Source organism: Trachypithecus francoisi, unplaced genomic scaffold (genome assembly GCF_009764315.1).
Source record: "Trachypithecus francoisi isolate TF-2019V2 unplaced genomic scaffold, Tfra_2.0 Lachesis_group1, whole genome shotgun sequence".
Lineage (NCBI taxonomy): Eukaryota > Metazoa > Chordata > Mammalia > Primates > Cercopithecidae > Trachypithecus > Trachypithecus francoisi.
The window spans coordinates 136,672,159-136,694,360 of NW_022681454.1; the positions used below are offsets into that span (position 1 = coordinate 136,672,159).

Below are 22,202 nucleotides of genomic sequence, written 5' to 3' on the forward strand. Positions count from 1 at the left end.
GCCAGGCTCATTTTTATCATTTATATAATGTGGACAATAGTGCCCATATTCAAAAGATGTGTGAGGGTTAAGTGAGATAAAATGCTTATCCCAGTACTGTGTGAATTGTAGGCATCCAGGAAGTACTTACTTTTTTAAATGATTAGTTCTGTGCTCACAACTGCCTATGGAGTTCAGTATTTGGAGAGCTGATAAAACCAGAAACAAACCAACTATTTGGGACCAGTTTTTAAATTTCGCACAGCTTTCATAGCCCTTTCTTTTGGTAAAGCAATTGGAAGTCAGGGTAAACATCATCACCATCATCATCACCATCACCATCATGAGCATCAGGATCAACATCATCACCATCATCTTCACAATCACCATCATCATCATCATCACCACCACCATCATCATCACAATCACCATCATCATTACAATCATCATCACAATCACCATCATCACCATCACCATCATCATCACAATCACCATCATCACCATCATCATCATCACAATCACCATCATCATCACCATCATCATCACAATCACCATCATCACCATCATCATCATCATCACAATCACCATCATCATTACCATCATCATCACAATCACCATCATCATCATCATCACCATCATCACAATCACCATCATCATCACCATTATCATCATCAGGATCAACATCAACATCACCATCATCATCACAATCACCATCATCATCATCATCACCTTTATCATCATCAGGATCATCATTAGCATTATCCCCGTCACCACCACCACCACCATCATCATCATCATCAACATTGCTATCATTGCGGCAAATATGGGAGTAGAGGCCATGGAGACAATGGCTCAGTGACTGAGCTGCTGCTGGAGCTGTACCTCCTGTTCTGTGATTAGTGCTGAGTTTCTGGGGTAAGTTCTGGGCCTCAGGCCTCCTGAAATCCTCACTCTGCCCCTCTGGGCAACAGGTTTGCTAGAGGAAGAATCAGGCCTCATGCTTTTGAGTCTCAGGAGTCCCCTTATTGGCTCTAGACATATCAGCAGGGCTTCTATGCCAGGGTAAGTGTTCTCCACACTTAAGAACAGCATCTGCTCCATCAGAATTGGAGCTTCCTTTGAATCCATTCCTTCCTTTGAGTGACCACAAAAGAAAGCAGCTGCAGAGGTACACACAAACATCAAGATGTTAGCAGGATGGCTGCTTGCACTGGGCAGCACAGGCTCACTTCAGGAATCAGCTCTACATCTCAAACGCTAATCAGGGAGGAAGCCAGGAATCCCAATTTCAGTTCCAGTTAATGAATGGGAGAGAAGAATCAGAACTCTGTTTTGTTTTTCCACCAAGCTGATGACATCATCTTTACTGTGCCACATGAAGCACAGCCCTGATTCTGAAGAGCAGAATAAATAGTTTGCGTAGTATGTCTCCTTAAAGTGCTCCAAAACCAGGCAGGGGCCTGGGGGTATTTACCTTGATCCTTCCTATTCAGCTGAAACTGTAGAACACACGACAGGAGGAAAAAAAAACACATAGCTTTAAGATGAATGAAAAAGACCAAATATATTGGACATTGTGTGGCTTTGTCTTTGGAATATCATTGAGTGTTAAAGAACTCATATTGCTGGCTTCTTCCTTCTTAGAAAATCAGTAAATGATTCCTCATTATGCAAGTCAGTCAAATTTTATTATTACTTGTACCTTAAGATTCTATGAATACAACCACTGTCAGGAATAGATAAGTTTCACACTGAAGGTTATGTGATGGACCACTGACAAAGGCAGAAAGAAACCCCAAACTCCAGCTGAGAACCCTGAACTGAATTGGGACTGCAGAGGCCAGCCCTCCACCTCAAAGGCAGGACCTACAACCATCCTTGCCCACCCTCCACCCCTGCGCTCTTTCATAAAGACACACAGACAGAGTACCACTGGCTGTGGCAGCCAGGACTGGAGCAACAAAGATCATGAACTGTGGCTGCTGCCTGTGTCACTTCTCTTGTGGGTCTGCAGCTTCTGTGTGTCTGCATGTGCGTGTTGGCATTCTTGGTCCTTGGTGTTTGCACGTGGGCTCTGCTCTGGGCAGGAGGCAGCAGAACAAGGGTGGAATTGAAGGTATCAGCAGCTTCTAAGCCTAGTGCTCTGGATCGTCACTCCACCTTCCTTCATCCCGCTCTGCTGTTTCTTTGTTCCATAGCACTTACAACTGTCTAACATACTATGTGATTTACACTCATTCATGATGCTTAATGTCTGCTAGAACGTAAGCTGCACAAGGGCAGAATTTCTATTCTTTTTTATCCGCTCACAGATTTAAGCACCTAGAGCAGTGACTGGCACAAAACAGGCATTCTATAAATATTTGTTTAATAAATGAATGTTTATCAGCCATTCTAATTTAGATTCTAGTTAAGCAATTGATAGGGCTGCAGGCCAAGACCTGTTCATGTGTTTGAAATATTTACCCTCACCCCCAGCCTTCAGGCTCAAAGCTGCTCCTGGTCTCCACAAAGCAGCTGGCTGTCCACAAAGCAATCACTGTCACTTGGTAAAATTGAGGAGGAAGTAAAATATTTACTGAAGCAGAAATTCTGGGGGTTCAGTAGCCTGGGTTGTTTTCTCTTAGCATCTGATGACCATTGACACCCCAACCCCACCTTGGAATTCATTTCAGAAGGAAATAAGCCAGGGTATGATTCTGATCTATGATTCAAGAATATTCAAGGTTTTTGTTATACCGGTAAATCGCTCATATTGCCACTAACTGCAATCAGAAAAGATCCTACCTTAAATGCCTTTCTATCCTCAGAATGCCTCACACATTTGTTTTCAGTAAATGTTTGAGAATGATCTTGAAAGTGTGCAAGAGAACAGAGAATAAAAATAGAATCAAGCCCAAGCTGGGGATCTCTCAGCTTCTCGCAGTTGCTGAGAGGTAATAATTAGGGTAACTATATAATTTTTCACCCAAGCCAGGACAACTGGCATAAACTGGGACTGTCTTGGGACGATTATACAGATGACTCTCTTAGGTATAATCAGCTTCCATCATATTATGGGAAAGGACTAGCAAAGATTAGTGCCTCTGACATGTTAAAAGCTCTGTGGTTTGCATCCTACTCAGTTTGCATTCAAGGGTCACAGATGTTGATCAAAATATTCATATTGCCAATTTGCACTAATTTCACTAGTTTGTAAGTATCAAGCAAGACTGTTCAATAAATGACCTAGCAAATTAATCTATTTTCCCCCATTAGTTTCTGACTTTTTAGCATGACAATATCAGACACCCTGTTAAAGAAAAGGCCCTTCAAGCTGTGTAACTGACGTGTTCGGATTCCTCCTTGGAGACGCATCTGTCTACTTACCGCCCCCGCCCCAGCCCACGTACCCCTTCCATCCCAACCAGGCCTCTATTTTTCAGTTCTTGCAGTACAATCAGAACAAGTGAAAAAGGACCCTGATTTTCCAGAGGGACCACGCAGTCTGAAAAGGTATGTCTTCAACATCATTAGCAGTTCATCTTCTAAAACCTCAGGGCAGCCCCTACGCAGCCCCTCCTGCAGCACCCCGCCCCCTTCCACCGCCACCCCTCTCTTTTGGTGTCGGCTTATCAAATTAATGAAGCCTATCTAGACGGGAGGAACTTGGGGTAGAAGACAGTGGCTTAAGAGCAATTCAATGCAAGCCCCTCCCTCTTAAAAAAAAAAAAGAATAATGGGAAAAAAATTAGAATTTCTTTCTCTTACAATAGGAAGAGGAAAGGGAAATGGTGTTGGGGGTGGGGTGAGGGGTGGCTGTGATTGTCTTCTAGTTCCCTGAAGGAGGAGATGTCTATTTACTTTTTCTGGCTGAACATTTGCATGTTAAAAAGGCACAGTTCCTTTGTGGGCAGGATTTATCAGGGCCACATTTTGTACTTGATAGGGCAGAGTGCTGGGTAAGGACTCCAGATAAAGGATAAAGCAACTTCCTACAATCTTCCCTCTCACCTTTTTTATAAGACAGTCCCCTCTATCACACAGAGAATCTGGGAGGCCAGATTTCGTGGCCATGTGTGTTTGTGCAGCACGTTGGCGGGTGGCAGGAGGCAGAGTCCACCCTTGGCCGCAGGCAGCCATGGGCTGGGTGGTAGCTTCCTCCTGCAAGGCACGGAGCACAAGTCAGTGCCATTAGATCCTCCCCATTCCCCTGTATCCGGAGAGGCAATTTGCAGCGCGAGGTACAAAACACATCAACATCTCTCATCACGTCACTGACCTAAATATAGACAATGACTTCAAGGAAGAGGAGGAAAAAAAAAGGTGCACGTTCTTTTATACCTGCAAATGCTGCCGAGCTCTTCAAACAAGCACTGGCAATGAGGAACAATAGATAACCAGTCAGATGTGAAGGGAGAAGAGAGGAGGGATGGGTGTTCTAGGATGATTGCTGTGATAAGGCCATTATAGTTTCTCAGAGGAACAGCAATCCTCATTTGTAACCTGGGGTCTGGGTATCACTTTGGGAGCATTTCGTGTCCCTTGTCAGCTTTTCCATGGGAGCCCTGTGGGAGGAAGGGGGTATCTGTCGCAGATTTTCTGGCTTAACTGGGCTGGCCTCTTCACTGGCTGGGATGGGTCTCTAATTCAGAGAAGCTTTTTCCTTCCCATGTGAGAAGAGTGTGCTGCTGGTGTCTTTGTTACTGAGCAGCCTCCCCTGGCATCCACTTGAGCCATCCTGACCCCGGCCCCCACCTCAGCATCCCAGGTCAATGTCCCTTCCACCCTGGAAAGCTGACATGGGCTGGCTTGCTTGTGTATGCCACGAGGAGTATCAGTAAAGGGTAGTTTTCCCTCACAGTGTGAATTCAGAGTTGGGTTGAGACTTTTAAAGCTGTGTTCATAAGAGTGCTTACCTTCTTATTAACTTGGGGATTATTCACCTGCTGGGTGAACAGAGGGCCATATTAGAAGCTTTTATGAACATGAATCGCATAACTAGGGACCTTGGGAAAGATACCTGAACAAAACATTAAGTATGGATAGACTGGTGGCTCAGCAATTAGGACACAATTGTGGACAATCAATTGCTAAGGAATTGTCACATGGCTCTCACATACTTCGAATGCTCTTCCTGTTCCCTCAGACAACTATCTGCATAAGAACAGCCTGCACAGAGGCTCCCTGAGTGTAACATAATTGCCTGCTGTTAGGGAACCAGCAAGCCTCTTCAGATTTAAGCTGTCCAGAACTCCATCATTTAGGCTGAAACACAAACCCATGCTCTTTTGTGTTAGCAAAACATCCACAAATGCAGCCATCGGTTTGTTGCTTCAGAGAACACAGACTCGACCCTTGCAGACATATACTGCAGCATCAGACAAAGATCCCTCTCCCTTTGGAAAAAGAATGGAAAATAATCAAAAGAACGCCACTCTCATACAAGATAGGGAATCTAAAGGCACCACTGAAAATGAAATACAATAAAAAACAATGGAAGAATCCCAAGAAGAGTTGAGGACAAAAAGAAAGTAAGCGAGAAGTTCTAGGTAAAAATGAGTAACAACAATTCAGAAAAGGATCTGGCTAAAGCAGAGCTGTGAGTGCCCAAGGTTAATACAGAGTCTGATGTGCATGACAGGAACGTCTTGGTAGCTTCCCTGGCACAGTGACCTCTGGTACTTACTGTCCTTCTGGAAAGTGAGGCGAAATCAGAACATGGAAAATAGGGAGGTGTATGTATTCAGAAATAAAGACACCCAAAGAATGACAGAAAAAACGGCATTAGATTTCAAATACCAGTTTAAGATGACCACAGCCAGAACAGCAATCTAGCTGCTCTATGATGTGTAATAGGAACGGTTCTCAACAATGCCATTCACCAATAAAGACTGACTGCTGAGGGTTTCTGAAAAGGAGCTGTGGACTGGGTTAAGGTGAAGATGCTAAAAGATCCTGACACAGTAACAGGAATGCCTTTTTAGAACCTGTGCTTCTATTGGATTTTGGCTTCTCTACGCAGGTTCCTGGAAACAGTCTCTGGGATTGGTGAATGCAATTAAAAATTACAAAGGTCTAGAGAGGGAAAAAAAAACAGAAAATAATTTGGTCAAGAAGAAATATGCCCAGAGTCATTTTTTTTCCAATCCAATATCTTTGTTAATTAAGCATTTTTCCAATCTATGATGAGAATACTAATAATAATCTAATACTATACTACTCATTACTAATAAAACATATTTATGAAGTGGAAATATAAAGTGCCTATTTCCAAAATGTGGTTATAAATGACTTACTCTAAGCCACAATTTAAAATGGTTTGAGAAATGAGTCTTTAATAAAGAATTGATGAGGATGATGACTGCTGATAATAATTCTATTTGGTAAGATTATGTGGTTTGCTATGGCAATTTGAGCTGAGGTGATTGCCTCAAAAATTACTGCAAGTAACTACTATAAGGAAATTTAATTGGTGATAAATACACTGATGGTGTGTCAACTCTTGAAAAAGCGAGCCTGTAACTGAAGAATCCAGCATCATTTCATCTACAGATTCTATTCATCGTCATTATGGTGCTGTCAAGATGTTATTTGTCTGGCACACTTGCACATAGTAGGGATTTAAAAGGTGAGTGCATAAGCACCTATAATTGGTCCTCTCTGTAGGTTCCTACATAAAATTATAGTTAATCATAAACCCTTTAACATTTAGAAAGAAACCAATTATAACAAGGCTTAGGATGGAGCTGTAATAGCGTTTGTGATAGTCAGTGACGTGGATGCTCCACATGGTCAGAAAGCCTTGATGTTAGGACACCAGGATGTAGCCTGAGCTTTTTAAAAAGAATGAAACAAAGCAAAACAAACAAATACAACCCAACCACACTACCAAAGTTCACTTTTCTTTTTAATGGTATTACTACACTAACAGGCCAGGGTGTGCTTGAGCAAAGCATTTGCTAGAACTTCTCTGTCCATCCCTTTAAACACAGAAAGCTAAGTGTCCTAGTGGACCTGTACAGATATCACATACACATTGAATGCTACTAAAAGACTAGGCATTGTCTGGAAAGTGGAACTCCACGGAACAAACAAAGCCCTGAGCATCATGGAGTTGAAAATCTAGAGACGCCAAGCAAATGAACAAATACTTAAATACAACATAATAAATGATAGACGTTGCAATGACAGTGTGGAGTAGGCACTTCATGGAGATGAAGGTTGAAAATGGGCAAGAGAAGGCTTTGCAGAAGATGCACTTCTTTTTTTCTTTTTTTCAAAAAACCATAGTTTTATTGTAATGAATTATGGTCTTTACTCACAAAACAAAAATATACATGGAACATTGACTTCAAGGGTTGGTTAGGAAGTGGAAATCCGGTGGCCTCTCCCATTGTCATGGTCCTGACATAGGGCTAAGAATAGGTGATTCCATGCTTGATCCCGGGAGGTGGAAGTTGTGGTGAGCCAAGATCGTGCCACTGAACTCCAGCCTGGGTGACAGTGAGACCCTGTTGAAAGAGGAAGGAAGGAAGGAAGGAAGGAAGGAGTAAGGGAGGGAGGGAGGAAGGAAAGAAGGAAGGAAGCGCTGGGCGCGGTGGCTCACGCCTGTAATCCCAGCACTTTGGGAGGCTGAGGCGGGTGGATCACAGGGTCAGGAGATCAAGACCATCCTGGCTAACACGGTGAAACTCCGTCTCTACTAAAAACTTAAAAATTAGCCAGGTGTGGTGGCGGGCGCCTGTATTCCCAGCTACTTGGGAGGCTGAGGTGGGAGAATGGCGTGAACCCAGGAGGCGGAGGTTGCAGTGAGCCAAGATTGCGCCACTGCACTCCAGCCTGGGCAACAGAGTAAGATTCCGTCTCAAAAAAAAAGAAGGGAGGAAACGAGGAAGGAGGAAGGGGAAAAGGAATGAAAGGAAGAAAGAGAAAGGAAGGAAGGAGTAAGGGAGGGAGGGAAGAAGGAAAGAAGGAAGGAAGAAGGAAAGAAGGAAGGAAAAAGGAAAGAAAGGAAGGAGGAAGGAAGGAGAAAGGAAGGAAAGAATGAAGGAAGGAAAAAGAAAGGAAGAAAGAAAAGAAAAAAGGAAAGAAAAGGTGATTCCTGAGTTAAGCCTTAAAGGATTAAGGACTAGTAGAAGTTTATGAGTCAGATCAAGTGTGGCCAAAGCATTCCAAGTAGAGAAATAACCTGTGTGAAGCCATGAAGAGCCTGTGTTTGAGGAACTGGCATGGTAACTTGCAGAGGATGTTATGAGGAGGGGGAAAGAGATGAAGCCAGGAGGCAGATGAGGAAGCTGAATATACCAAGGGGTCTGGATTCCAGACCTTGGTCTGTACAGACCAAGGGGTCTGTACAGTGACGGGCAACTCCACAGTAATTCTGCTCCTATTTATATTAGTGACTTGTATACTGGCAGAGTAAGCAGGAAGAATGACAATGACAAGAAAAATACAAATCTTACCAGGTCAGGAAAGTATTAACACCCAAATAGATTCACAAACGCTAACTGCTCTTATGCTGTGCTAGGAAAATCTTGTCTATGTTATGTTAGGTGAGGTTTATAATGGAGTCAAGCACCTTTAGGCTGCAAACAAGTTCTGCTAATTTTTATTGAAGTCTGCATTGGTCAAATGACATTTGGAATTTCATATACAGATCTGGGAATATAACTTTTAAGAAAGATATCAGTTATTACCAGCATGTCAGAAAGAGGATAGCCTTTGTGACAATGGGTCAGATAATCATGTTAACGTAAGGAATAGTGGAAGGAACTGGCCGTGTCTGAGTTGGGAAAGAGAGCTAGAGAAATAATGAAAGCTTTTGTTAGCTCTCTAGAGGTTGCCTATGGAAAAGGGGTAGATTTACTCCGTGTCACAACATAGGAACAAAGTGGAGGTTATATAGAGATAGATTTCAGCTGAGTGTAAGGAAGGACTTTCAATTCATTCTATATCCAAAAAATGAAAATGGATGACAGGCAAGGACTCCACGGCCATCTCGTCAAAGAGTTTTGGAGGAGATTCCTGCTCTTGGCAAGAGGTTAAGCTGGAGGACCTTGACAGTACTTTCTCCGCAAAGATTCTCTAAAATGTCACTACATCCTGGCTATATCAGATACCTGTAATTTCAAAACAATCAATGATCCTATATAATTTATATCTCTGGAAATCTAGTTCATGTTAAAATAATCAACAAATACTTTTGCGCACTGTGCTAATTTTTAAGGAGGATTAAAAAAAATAAGACATGATGCTATTATTTCTCCTTTCCTCAAGGAGACATGCCACATGATCCCATGGACAATCACCGACCTCTTACGAAATTGGGGACTGATCCTAACTTGGCATTAATTAGGAAGCAGAAATCATTCAGACATAGTTATACTAGCAATGGAGGTTATAATGTACTTTGAGGATACAAAGGATTCCTTTGAGTTATGAAACCCAAACAACAAAAGCAATATTGACAGAGTGCTTAGGGCATATTGGGTACTCTACATTCTGGCTATAAGGAGATCAGTAAAAAATGAGACATTTTCTCTTCCAAATTTGTACCAATGACACAATCATGGCCACCAAAACCCCTCAGAGAATAGAAGAGGTTTCAACTTTCCCATAATCAAAGGATAATCAATGAGGTCATGGTGAGGTTTCCAATTACCTGTTGCTAAACCAGTATCAGTATCAATTTCATCCACCAGAGATCTATTTCCACCTATTATTTATCGTAAAATCCTCAGGGTAAAAAATAACATTAGACTGTTGTTCTTAAACTTTCCATTATTTTTAAAAACCCAAATGAAGATCCTTGGATCTTTTTTGGGAAAAATAACACCTAAAATCTTAAAATAAAAAAATCTACATTAAGGAAACATTTGAAGATTCACTGACACCAAGTGCCAAACTTAAACCCAAGATCCCAATAAGAGACTTTCATATTAGACTCTCTTATTGCAGTTAGTTTTCCCATATGACAAATACAACACTCTCTGCTTAATGATAAAGGCCTAGCAATATTTTCTATCCCCGACCAAGAGGGCGTGGTCTTGCTGACTCCAGTGATGAAGTTCAGAACCAGAAGAGTATTTCTCACCTGACAAAGGAACCAAATATATGCACACACTGGAGCTTAACCTTAGACCCGAGCATGGGATCGCCTTCTCCTGTGAGTACCCAAAGCCAAGATCCTAAGCATGTGGCCAGAAGAAAAAAAATCACTTAAACTGAACATGATATCCTGGGGAACAAAGGCCAGCACTATTCCAGGGAGTTGATCCCTCCCACTTTTTTTTTTTTTTTTTTTTGAGACTGAGTCTTGCTCTGTCACCCAGGCTGGAGTGCAGTGGTGCGATCTCAGCTCACTGCAACCTCCGCCTCCCAGGTTCAAGTAATTCTCCTGCCTCAGCCTCCTGAGTAGCTGGGACTACAGGCGCCTGCCACCACGCCCAGCTAATTTTTTTGTATTTTTAGTAGAGATGGGGTTTCACCGTGTTAGCCAGGATGGTCTCGATCTCCTGACCTCATGATCCACCCGCCCCGGCCTCTCAAAGTGCTGGGATTAAGGCGTGAGTAATCATGCCTGGCCCCTCTTTTTTTGAGGCAGAATCTTTCTCTGTCCTACCCAGGCTGGAGTGCAGTGGGGTGATCTTGGCTCCTACAACCTCCACCTCCCGTCAAGTGATTCTCATGCTGCAACCTGCTGAGTAGCTGGGATTACAGGTGTGTGCCACTACACCCAACTATTTTTAAAATTATTATTATTATTTTTTTATTTTTAGTAGAGACATGGTTTTGCGATGTTGCCTAGGCTGGTCTTGAAGTCCAGACCTCAGGTGATCTGCCTGCCTTGGCCTCCCAAAGTGCTGGAATTATAAACGTGAGCCACCGCACCCGGTCTCTCCCATATTTTAACAAGGATTGTTTCCCTCAAATGTGCAGGAGGCTTGAGGGAGGAGTTGGGTGTATTTACCATCCGTACCACTTATTCCCCTAGGGTGGAAAGAGAAGCTATAAAAAGTGAAGTACTGTCCACCTTTATTCACTGTTTCCTCCCAACTTCATTCTTCCCCTGTAGATGGACCTTGTGTTTCCCACACTTTCCTCTGGGATTGATCCACCAACAGGAATTGTGCCTGGTGCCTACTTACTAAATCCTCAGCCTCAAAAGTAAGGATGTACAAAAGTCATTACTTAAAAATTTTTTTTTTAAGGTGTGACCTTCATATTTAAAGTGAAATGTGCAGAAAGGCCGAGGTCCACACGATCATGTAATCTGTATAAACAAATGATCTCAATGGTAATTCGGCAGTCAGTTTAAGTATCTGATATTTGTCCACATCATCCTGCAGTGATCAGCCTGGATTATTCCTCTTAAATTTTAAATAATAACCTTGGAAGAAGGGAGACGCATTTCCTTTATTTCTAGTTAAGAAAAACAACAGGCCAGAGAACATAACAGTAATTTATGATTTTGCTGGTGTATTATCATCCAGTAATAAGTGCAACTTGAAACTACCAATTATCTCATAAGAGGGGTATCACCTTTTCTGTTGTGAATGACTACATCGATAAACGTAGGTTCAGCTCCCTCACTCTTCGTCACGTCACCAGCAGCTTCTCAGCAGCAGAAGTGAGCCAACCAGGGAAGCAGAGGAAAAACAAAAACAGTCAACACACAAACACGTAAGTTAGTGCAGCCTCTGGCCCGGGAACCCAGAGAGGGACTGGGGAACACAGAGAAAGATAGGGGGAGGGGCCGCGTGGAAGCGCCTGGAGCAGTCAGCAGGTCACACACACGCGGTGCTCGGCGGCAAACTCAGTTTACAAAGAGACATCTGTTCCATTACTCCAATGCATTGTGGCTAATTACATCCTGGCCCGTCTGTGAAATGACAGCCACTTATTCTCCAGTGAACCGTAAAATCTGTACATGTTCGATTTGGGGAGTGGGAGAGCAGAGGTGTGGAGGCTAGAGTGGGAGGAAGAAGGGGGGAAGCCAAGGGGAAAGAGAAAAGACAGGAGAAAACCAAGAAACAACACTTTCTGGCAAGACCATCACAACCCTAGTGGAAGAAATCTGATGAGAAATACAGTGCTTCAACTCTGAGTTCGAGGCCCCAAGTTTACCATGCAAGAATTTGTTCTCACAGCTGTTGCTTTTCCTTGTTATTCAAAGGCTGCAGCACCAAGGGGCAGCCACTTGAAGGTCTCCATCATCATTACGCAGGGGTTGTGGCTTGGGGACAAACTGACTTGCCCATTTGCTTCAGTCCCCAGGGGCTACTGATGGGGTGGGGGTGGGGGCTCTCCACCAGCTCTTTAGAAGAATGAATCACAGTATCCCTTCTCACACGGGGATCTGAATTAGCAGAAAGTCTCTTTAATAGATTGTGGTTAGGCTGGGGGGTGGGGGAGTGGGCTTCCTGAAGAGTGGGAGGAAATCTGGGATCTTTAAGAGGCAAACTCAGTGAAAGAAGCGGAAAAATCAGGTTGGGGGCTCCCCCTGCTTTCAGTTGACATTAAAAGTTTATCCTAACAAAAATCCAAAATCACTTACATAACTTGGTGACAGGTACAAGGGAAATAGAAATGGCAAATAGAGAACGCTGCCATTTTGAAATGAGACTTCAATCCAGCGTGGGTTTTAATAGGAAACTTATCTTCATTCCTACACAAAAGCTTTCTGTTAGAGGACTCGCACACTTCTATTGGAATCTATACTAGACACAACTGATGATATAGTGGAGTACTACTATGGTTAAACATTGATCTTTCTTCCTCTTGCAACGATACGATACTATATTCTGTGGATCACAACTGTGGGCCTGAAAGATCTGGCAGCTCTCTGGAGGGAAGGGTTACCCGGTAGCTTCTACTTGCACCGGCCACTGGGCAGTTCAGTGGTGGTAGCAAGTAGACTGGGTCACTTCTCTATGTGGCCTGGGGATCCCGTGGATGGCCAGTGCCCTCTGTAAGACCGCGCTTCTTGAAGGTGCGTCGCAGTCACTGGGAGCTGGCAAACGCAGACTCCGATTCAGAGGTCTGGGCTAGGCCTGAGCTTTGCATTTCTAATAAGTTCCAAAGTGATGCTGATGCTGATGGCTCCCTGGAGAATACCCTCCCTCACAGACACCTGCCCAATCCTCATTAGGTTGGGCTAATGTGGGGGAAGGCTGGAATATAACACAGTTCCTCCAACATGAAGCGGTGCATTTAATTGCTCTAGGAATTTTACTAATTTTGAGTCAAAATAATTTTAACGACTCTGTATCAACCACGGAGATGTCATAAAATTGATCAAAGGGTGACCACCCCTTTCTGGGAGAAGTGGGAGGGAGGGTTAAATCTAGTTAGAGATGTGAAATCTAGTTAGAATGAAATGTGAAATAAGCTGTGATTTTATGTTTACTCCAAGAAGTGAATTTTGCTCAGTGCCAAAGGAAAAGTAATCTTAAAAGAGTTCTGGGCCGGGCGCGGTGGCTCAAGCCTGTAATCCCAGCACTTTGGGAGGCCGAGACGGGCGGATCACGAGGTCAGGAGATCGAGACCATCCTGGCTAACACGGTGAAACCCCGTCTCTACTAAAAAATACAAAAACTAGCCGGGCGAGGTGGCGGGCGCCTGTAGTCCCAGCTACTAGCTACTCGGGAGGCTGAGGCAGGAGAATGGCGGGAACTCGGGAGGCGGAGCTTGCAGTGAGCTGAGATCCGGCCACTGCACTCCAGTCCGGGCGACAGAGCGAGACTCTGCCTCAAAAAAAAAAAAAAAAAAAAAAAAAGAGTTCTGGACTTTTGTTCATGTTCTACTAATATGTTTCCCATTGGCTGAGGAAACAAGCAGCTCTGGAAAAAATACCACTTATAGGGAGAGGAGAACAAGACAAGGGGGATCTCCCCTCTTCTGATGTTTGTTCTTGCGTAGAGTTTTGGATTTAACTAGAATGAACTAAAGTTTAACTCAAGTAAATGTTTACACTAAGAGCAGGGGCTGAAGAGAGGTGACCCCTTCATCCAGCTCAGGGATGGCCCTGTGTGTCAGCAGTGTGCATAACCACGCTTGGTTGCATGTATGTTTATACTTCTGTCCTGAGTTGGTAGTGAATGAGTTTTAGTTTTTGCCTCAGGGCGCTTGATATTATGTGACAAATTCTAAGTGTTCGATGAACACTGTCGACTGACTAAAGACATGTGAGTTCAGCTTTCATTTATTATTTGAGGCGTCCTGAGGCTGACTTTGTTTCAGTTCTTGATATATTCCTTCAGACTCTGAACCAATGGCTTTCTATGAACCAGAAAACAGACTACTCCGTAACTGAGGTTAAAAGTCCGTTCTGCAGTGGATCCTAATATACAGATACCCATGATAATATTATACAGACTGGAAAAATAGTTTTAAGGCTGTAAGGAGACTAGAGATGATCTAATTTGACTTCTCCAATTTATCAACAGGAACCTGCCTTATGTTTACTCAGTTGCCTGTGGTCATTGAGGTAGGGTGAGCTCTTTGACTTGAGAGTTTTTTATATTGCATCCTGCTGCATTTTCCCCAAAGTTTCATATAACTTTTCCAAAGAGGTCCTTAATTTTCTTCATACAATGACAGAAGAGTCAAATGTTATTTTCATGAAGGAACTGATTGTGGCTCAAAGGAAGTAAATTTAAATGCAAAGATGATGGGAAAAATTCCACCTATATAATGGAAAAGAGAATAACATTATAATTCAGGGAGCTGAGATTCAGGAATACATTTTTGATGCTTACTCATGAAGGTGTCTGCGTGAGGGGTCTGGGGACTGCACCACAGGGGGCCAATGGGACTGTGCAGGAGACAGTGGATGACACAGAACCTTATCAGGGAAGCCAGTAAAGGTGGTAGATCATGTGACCCTCGGCCCTCTAGGGCTGAAATGCCAGTTTCCATAGATAAACCACATCATAAAGTGAACCAAAATAACAGACACATGAACAAACAGGTAAATTCACATAGGACCCCAAAGGTGTTATAGAGACCAGACACACATCTGCATTTCAGCTCCTCAATCAATTTGTCTGTTTCACCTGCCTATCATCTGCCAGCTCATCAGTAAATGAAAAAAAGCTAGAAAGGGCAGTTGGGAGAAAAGCATCAATGCCATAAAAACCACAGACCTCGGCAGTATAGGATTGGGGGGCAGGAGGTAGGGTGATGACAGGAAATACCCTCAGAGGGTTGTTATGAGAACTATTTCCAATTCAAAACAACAATGATGATCCTCTTTATTCAATTATCAACTTCTGCTGTCTTAATGCCATGTTTAGGGGAGGTCAAATTACCAATTAAAAATGGCATACCACAGTTCCAGCAAGCCAGTCCCAGGAGGTTAGCCAAGTGCCGGAGCCCTCCTTTGATAGAATGGCAAGGGTTCTTTCCGGCTTCCTGGCTCTTGTGCCCTTCTCCAGAGATGCAGGAATGCTGGAGAGCACGGGCCTAGGTTGTTCTTGGTGGAATACAGCATCATTCACACTCACTAAGTTGCTCCAGCTACTTGGCTATTTGTCTTAGACAGTATGAGAAACTTTCAGATCTTTAATTTGCTAAAGAATTACTAACTCCGGCCAGGTGCAGTGGCTCAAGACTGTAATCCCAGCACTGTGGGAGGCTAAGGAGGGCGGATCACCTGAGGTCGGGAATTTGAGACCAGCCTGACCAACATGGTGAAGCCCCGTCTCTACTAAAATACCAAAAAAAAAAAAAAAAAAAAAAAATTAGCTGGGCATGGTGGCGGGCACCTGTAATCCCAGCTACTCGGGAGGCTGAGGCGGGAGAATTGCATGAACCTGGGAGGTGGAGCTTGCAGTGAGCCGATATTGCACCACTGCACTCCAGCCTGAGCGACAGAGTCAGACTCTGTCTCCGAAACAAAACAAAACAAAACAAAATCACTTTTACTACAAGAGCACAGTTCGGTAATCAGCTAAGGCAAAGAAAGGCACTTTCTCCTACATCACAGGAATATTTTATAATACAATTATAAGGATAGGCCAGGCGCTGTGGCTCATGCTTGTAATCCCAGCACTGTGGGAGGCCAAGGCAGGTAGATCACCTGAGGTCAGGAGTTTGAGACCAGACTGGCCAATATGGTGAAGCCTCGTCTCTACTAAAAATACAAAAATTAGCTGGGCGTGGTGGTGCATGCCTGTAATCCCAGCTACTCGGGAAGCCGAGGTAGGAGAATTGCTTGAACCTGGGAGGTGGAGGTTGCAGTGAGCCAAGATCACACCACTGCACTCCAGCCTGTGCTGCACAGCGAGACTCGGTCTCAAAAAAAAAAAAAAAAAAAAATATATATATATATATATAGATAGATAGATAGATAGATAGATAATAAAAATCTTTTTGGCTGGGTAAATAAGAATCATTCTGTACTGTCTGCTTAGATGGAAAGGCTGGAGGATAAGCTGGCTGGGAGATCTGTTCATGTTAGATGAGGCTCCCAGTGAGGGTATGGGTGCATCGGCCAAGCCTGGGTTGGGACATGTTTTCCCAGATCACCATTATAGGATGACACAAGGTAGCTGGAGGCCGCCTTGTATGTGCTGCTCCAACAAGGCTCCCTCTGTTAATAAAGAAGAGTTTCGTTTGGTTCCAAGGCTACTCTTAATTGTGATATTAGCACGTAAGTGGATCTACAGTTAATTTTTGACCAGGCACTAGATTTTTAGCTTTATTTTGGGGTTTATTTCTTTAAAAATACTGCATTTCAGCAGTATTGCCCTATCTTACAGATGATTCCCTACCATTGAGATATTCCTTCTGTCTCGTACCATTTGGAGTCTAATTTTGGGGAGGAGCATATCCATTAGATATTGCTCAATTCATCTTTTTCTTCACCCCTGAGCCTCCCTGCTTTGTTTAGTTTGAGGAAAGCAAGCCACTTTTCTTAGAAAAAGGAATCTTAAGCTTAGTAAAATGCTTAGTAAGATTTCTGAGAACAAGAAATTCTGAAAGTGCTGCTGTTCAGGTCCCTGAATCAAAAATTTTTATTCCTGGTTCTTCTAAGATGCTTTTTCCATTCCTTCTCTGGTAAATTGGTTGCATTGTCCAAGTTTTCCATAGGAAAAATGGTGTTCTGCTATGTTTGGGACAAGATACTGTTCTGCATGTTCTATTTCCTTTCATCCTAGAACAGAAAAACTTTTATTATTATTATTGCTACTGTGAAACACGAACACACTTTCAAAGCATCCCCACAGAATCAAGATGTGGTGTCTGCCTCCCTTCACTTGATTTGTAATGGTGAGGTTAACAGTGGTGTCATGATTTGCTTAGCCCCTTGACATAGTGTCAGCAACATAGTTCTAAACAGATTTCTGAGATCTTCTCTTCTGACCCTCGGCTGAAGTCACTTGAAAACATTCGTTCTAAAAAATTCAGGTGGGTTAAGTGCCAAGCCTTAGCCAAATCCTCAGTCAAGCTTAAATGTCTTAAGAGAACTGATTTCTTGAAGCCAGGTGGCTTGCACATCTGCACATCTGATTCATGGACACCACTTGCCATCAAGAACACGCTGGCATCATTCCTCATCAGAGCAGCCTGTGATCCCCACACACACCCCTCCCCACTCATCACAAGGAACAAGGTCTAGGCGAAAGATTCAGACAGCAGCACCGGATCCTCTGTTGGCATCAAAAGTCCATTGCTGTCCACCATGACATAAGTCAGATCCTCTGGGAGCAAGGGGGTCGAGGGGCGAAAGTACTCTTGAAACACCACTACCAGAGTCGGAGGCTAAGGATCAATTGCTTTTGCCATGTTATCCACACCTTCTCAAATACAAATGGTCATGAACTAGCTCATCTTCTGCTGTACAGCACCCCATCCAAGTCCAACAGATCTTTTTTTTTTTTTTTTTTTAAATGGAGGGTTCTTTCGTTGGCATTCCTTTCCATCCTTCCCCAAGAGGAATCAAGTTAGGGAGCAGATATGCAGCGTGTGTGTACACCCAGCATGTGTTTTCTTGTTCCCACCCTACATTGTTTGTTGAAATAAATATGGAAATAAGGCTGAGCAAGACAGCCAAGCCAGCCAAACTGAAATAAATTCATCACTCATGGGCTCTCAAGGGATGGAAACCGTGCATTTTTTTTTCCTAAATGATTATTTCTGAAGCACTGAAGGAATGGCTATATCACTAATGAGGCCTGTACGCCATGACTGCTGATTATAAATGACCTGCAGAGAGACGAGGAGATAGTGGATATGAAGGGGAGATGGTGGCATGGAGGCGAGGGGAAGCAGCTGCTGTGGAGGTTGCAGCTGCTGGTGGCCAGCAGTGGGGATTACTATCCAAAAGCAACTCTCCCTGCTCTTCTGACCCAGCAGTAAACCCTCAGAAGAGCATATAATTATTCTGTGTGAATTCAAGTGAGTGGAAAGGAGTCAAAAGCCCCCTAAAGATAGAAAAACATCTTCTGTGTAAGTCTGTATATCACCGTGACCATCTCTCTTTTCCTGTGCAAGGAAATTTTTGGCAGCGTCCCAGGATCTGGAAAAGACCTGGGTGGATACTGCAATGACATAAAAACCACACTAAGACACTACATGGTCCCCTGGCTTCTGGTCCCTGTGATCCTCCCTTCATAGCTATGTATTGGGCATACAGAAAAAGAAGGTGCAGATATAAGTGCAGTTCATAAGTGGGATGAGAGCTGTCCACAGAGCAGTTGGTAAATTCCAGGCCAGATGGACAACACTGGACTTGCAAAGTAAGTATCCTAATGCTTGGACTGATCAAGCCATGACTAATCTTAACAAAACTACAAAACTTCTCAGAGCTTTGTGATTAGGTGGTACTCTTATTGCATATGATGGGCTTTAGGGAAATGCCAAATACCTCCTGGCATGCCCCAGCAAGAATCACCCAGACAGAAGCCCCCATGCAGTGTGAGCAGCGGCTGGATGAAAAGGCCTGGCAAGGGGGATTCTCGACAAATGAAGGGATCCAGTTCCCAAGGGCAAGGGCAGGATAATGCAGTAGTTGCTTTTCAAAATGAGTGTATCATTTAACTTGAGAAAATGCACGAATTATCCTTACGTCCTTATGAACAGGTGGAGGTGGGGAGGAGCTTTTGCAGCCCGTTGAACTAAGAAGCTGTGACAGGGCGTGAGATATGTCAGCAATGCTGGTGGTGCCAGAGGTTTCTGAAGGTAAGGAAGATACTGCTCTCTCTGCCATGGCGGCCAGCAAGCCTCACACAACATCATGAAAGGTATCCAGAAACTTCTCGATTGTTGCGTGCATTGTCCTGCACATAGTTTCATGGACATAGAGTCACACGTGGCAAGAGTGAAGGCCTGGGCTCTGGCTCTTAATGCAACAAGCGCTCTGGCCGTTCTCGGTTATCAGCAACTCGTGTGGTCACAGTGACTGCAAAATGAACCAAGTCCTCTGGGCTATCACCCTCTACATCCTAAATGACTAAAGGGATAACAACATAGAACCAAAAGATACGTGGCTTCCAACATTATAAGGGAAGTGTGGTCACCAAATTTACCAAGGCAATACTCATCCGTAGGGAGGCAAAGGGAGAAAGACATAAAGGACTAATTATAAAGGTTTACTTAGCTTACTTCCACGTTTTAGCCTTGGGGCTGTGCAAGAAAAACACATGCATTTAACTCCCTCTCTGCAGACCTTTTGGGCAACAAAGAGCCACACATCAGCAAAAAGAAAAGCAACAAACAGCAGGCCCAGCATTCTCATTCTTCATCACTGGGGTGAATGCCATGCCCAGCTCTTTCTCTCTCATCTTCTTCATGTAGAGTCAAGGAACAAACAGGGGTTCTCAAATAATCAAACAAAGAAAAGTATTAAAAATCACCCATTTCAAGATGCAAGCGCCTTGCCTTGTTGCTTCCAACAGGGGAGCAGAGAGAATCCCACCAGATGCTGCTTCACTATCGGCGCTGACGCTTTCTAATGAATCTGACCCCTGGCTGCAGCTCTAAAAGGGTGCAGCAGTGTGTCAATGTAAACAGCTAAACCGAGTGTCATGTCAAGTGGTAACAAGGCCACTGCTGGTTTTTTTACAAGCGCTGTGCACTTAGCAGATAAAAATGAGCATCCTATCGCTGGCCCCCAGAAGTCACACTTATCAACAGTGAGAAGAAACAATGCTTTGTTTGATAGGTGTTGCTTGGTGCCAGTGACAGGAGGTTACATTTCTTACAGGCTGCCCATTAGCATAATGAAAAGGCAAGTAACAGCTGCATTAACAAAATCTTTTTGCATGTGTCCACGGTGAGCTGCGCAGAGCTTCCTGATGTTCCCTCTAATAAAGAGAACTAATTACCCTCCACAGTGCCACCTGGGCTAGAGACAACCAATGTCAGGAAAGGGCTTTGACAAACACATTTATTTGTCCAGGACCAAGTCCAGGGCCAGCAACCCCCATTCTTCCTGGTATCAGAGTGGAGCCAGATGCACACAAGATCAATAAAAGGTCCAGAGTTCACTGCAGGCTGGGGGCAGTACCTGCAGACGAGGCATCCCTTGGGAAGACTAGGGCTTCCAGCCTCTGCAGGGGTGATGCTTTCAGAGCCCATACGGAGTACAGATCAACCTGGGCACCGTGACCTGACATTGGGTTGAAGTTCCCATCTGAAACAAGCTGAGAGGTTTGAGGATGCCAAACAAGGAGCTTAAAAGGAAGGGAAGGTTGTTTTATTCATGCGAACATACCTGCTTTTTAATAAAAGAATTTTAAGCAGGTAACTATTTGTCGACATTACTATCCCCTGATTTTACAGACAAGGAAACTAATTGTGGAATGGGTAAGTGACTGTATCACATATCTAAAAACGGGAAGAGAAAAGAACTCACGTTTACTGCATTCAATGAGCATCTACTCCATTACCTAGTTTAATTCTTTCCACAATCCTAGAAAGGAGGCGTTTTTATTTTTCATTTGTTTGGAGACAGGATCTTGCTCTGCCACCCAGGCTGGAGTGCAGTGGTGCAATCTTGGCTCACTGCAACATCCGCCTCCTGGTTCAAGTGATTCTCATGCCTCAGCCTCCCAAGTAGCTGGGATTGTAGGTGTGCGCCACCACGCCTGGCTAATTTTTGTGTTTTTAGTAGAGATTAGGTTTCACCATGTTGGTCAGGCTCGAACTCCTGACCTCAAGTTATCCATCTGCCTTTTTTTTTTTGAGACGGAGTCTCACTCTGTTGCCAGGCTGGAGTGCAGTGGCGCCATCTTGGCTCACTGTAACCTCCGCCTCCTGGTTCAAGTGATTCTGTTGCCTCAGCCTCCCGAGTGCTGGAATTACAGGTGTGTGCCACCACACCTGGCTAATTTTTGTATTTCTAGTACAGACAGGGGTTTCACCATGATGGCCAGGCTGGTCTTGAACCCCTGACTTCAGGTGATCCACCTATCACAGCCGCTCAAAGTGCTAGGATTACAGGCCCAAGTCACCGCTCCCAGTCCAGATCAGCTCCTTTTGTTAGCTGCAGATGCTTTCTCCAACTTCTTTTCCCTCTAAAGAGAAGGTAAGACTAAACTGATAACTTATGGCATCTGTTCCTCCCGAAAGCTCTACATGTACCCACTTGATAATGGGGCTTTGGCAATTACCTTATTTCTTCCAACCCAAGTCCTCAATCTACTGTGGAGCTCAGCATGCAAAGAAAGGTGATGCCATCTATCTTTTGCCCAAAGGTGAGTACATACTAAGACGTGTCTACTCTCGAGTCCATGTGCTCAAATTTAAAAAAGACACCAGGCAATAACTTGATATATCACAATTTTAGATGTACTACCCAGTCCCAATACACGGAATTAGAATATTTCCAAAACTCTGAACTCAAATCCCAACTTATACTACTGACAGATCTTAATTACTTACATTTAAGGACAAGGCAAAAGTAAAACCCAAAATCTGGTGCGTTAACATTCATAATAAGTTAATCTAGCCCATATTTTCCCAGTTCACCAAATGTTTTGCCAGAAAATTTATAGGATTACTTATTCATAGATATAGGTAATTATATACAGTTGAGGTTTCTCTAGAAATGACTCCTACGGTATCTTAATTCGGAGTCTTCTAATGAAATTGCTACTATCTCCAGTTTATTTATTTTTATGTTTTTTTTTGAGACAGAGTCTTGCTCTGTTGCCCAGGATGGAGTGCAGTGGTGCAATCTCGGCTCACTGCAACCTCTGCCTCCTGGGTTCAAGCTATTCTCCTGCCTCAGCCTC

General features: G+C 43.7%; 1 protein-coding gene and 1 long non-coding RNA gene across 2 annotated transcripts in view; one reads left to right on the plus strand and one right to left on the minus strand.

Moving 5' to 3' along the window:
* The window catches only part of MAML3 (mastermind like transcriptional coactivator 3), a 440,066-nt gene that overhangs the window by 105,823 nt on the left and 312,041 nt on the right, over window positions 1–22,202 (minus strand).
* LOC117085937 lies at window positions 760–21,623 on the plus strand. Its single transcript, XR_004438138.1, has 4 exons — window positions 760–894; window positions 3,405–3,474; window positions 19,048–19,146; window positions 21,538–21,623. It is a non-coding gene; the product is annotated as an uncharacterized LOC117085937 (long non-coding RNA).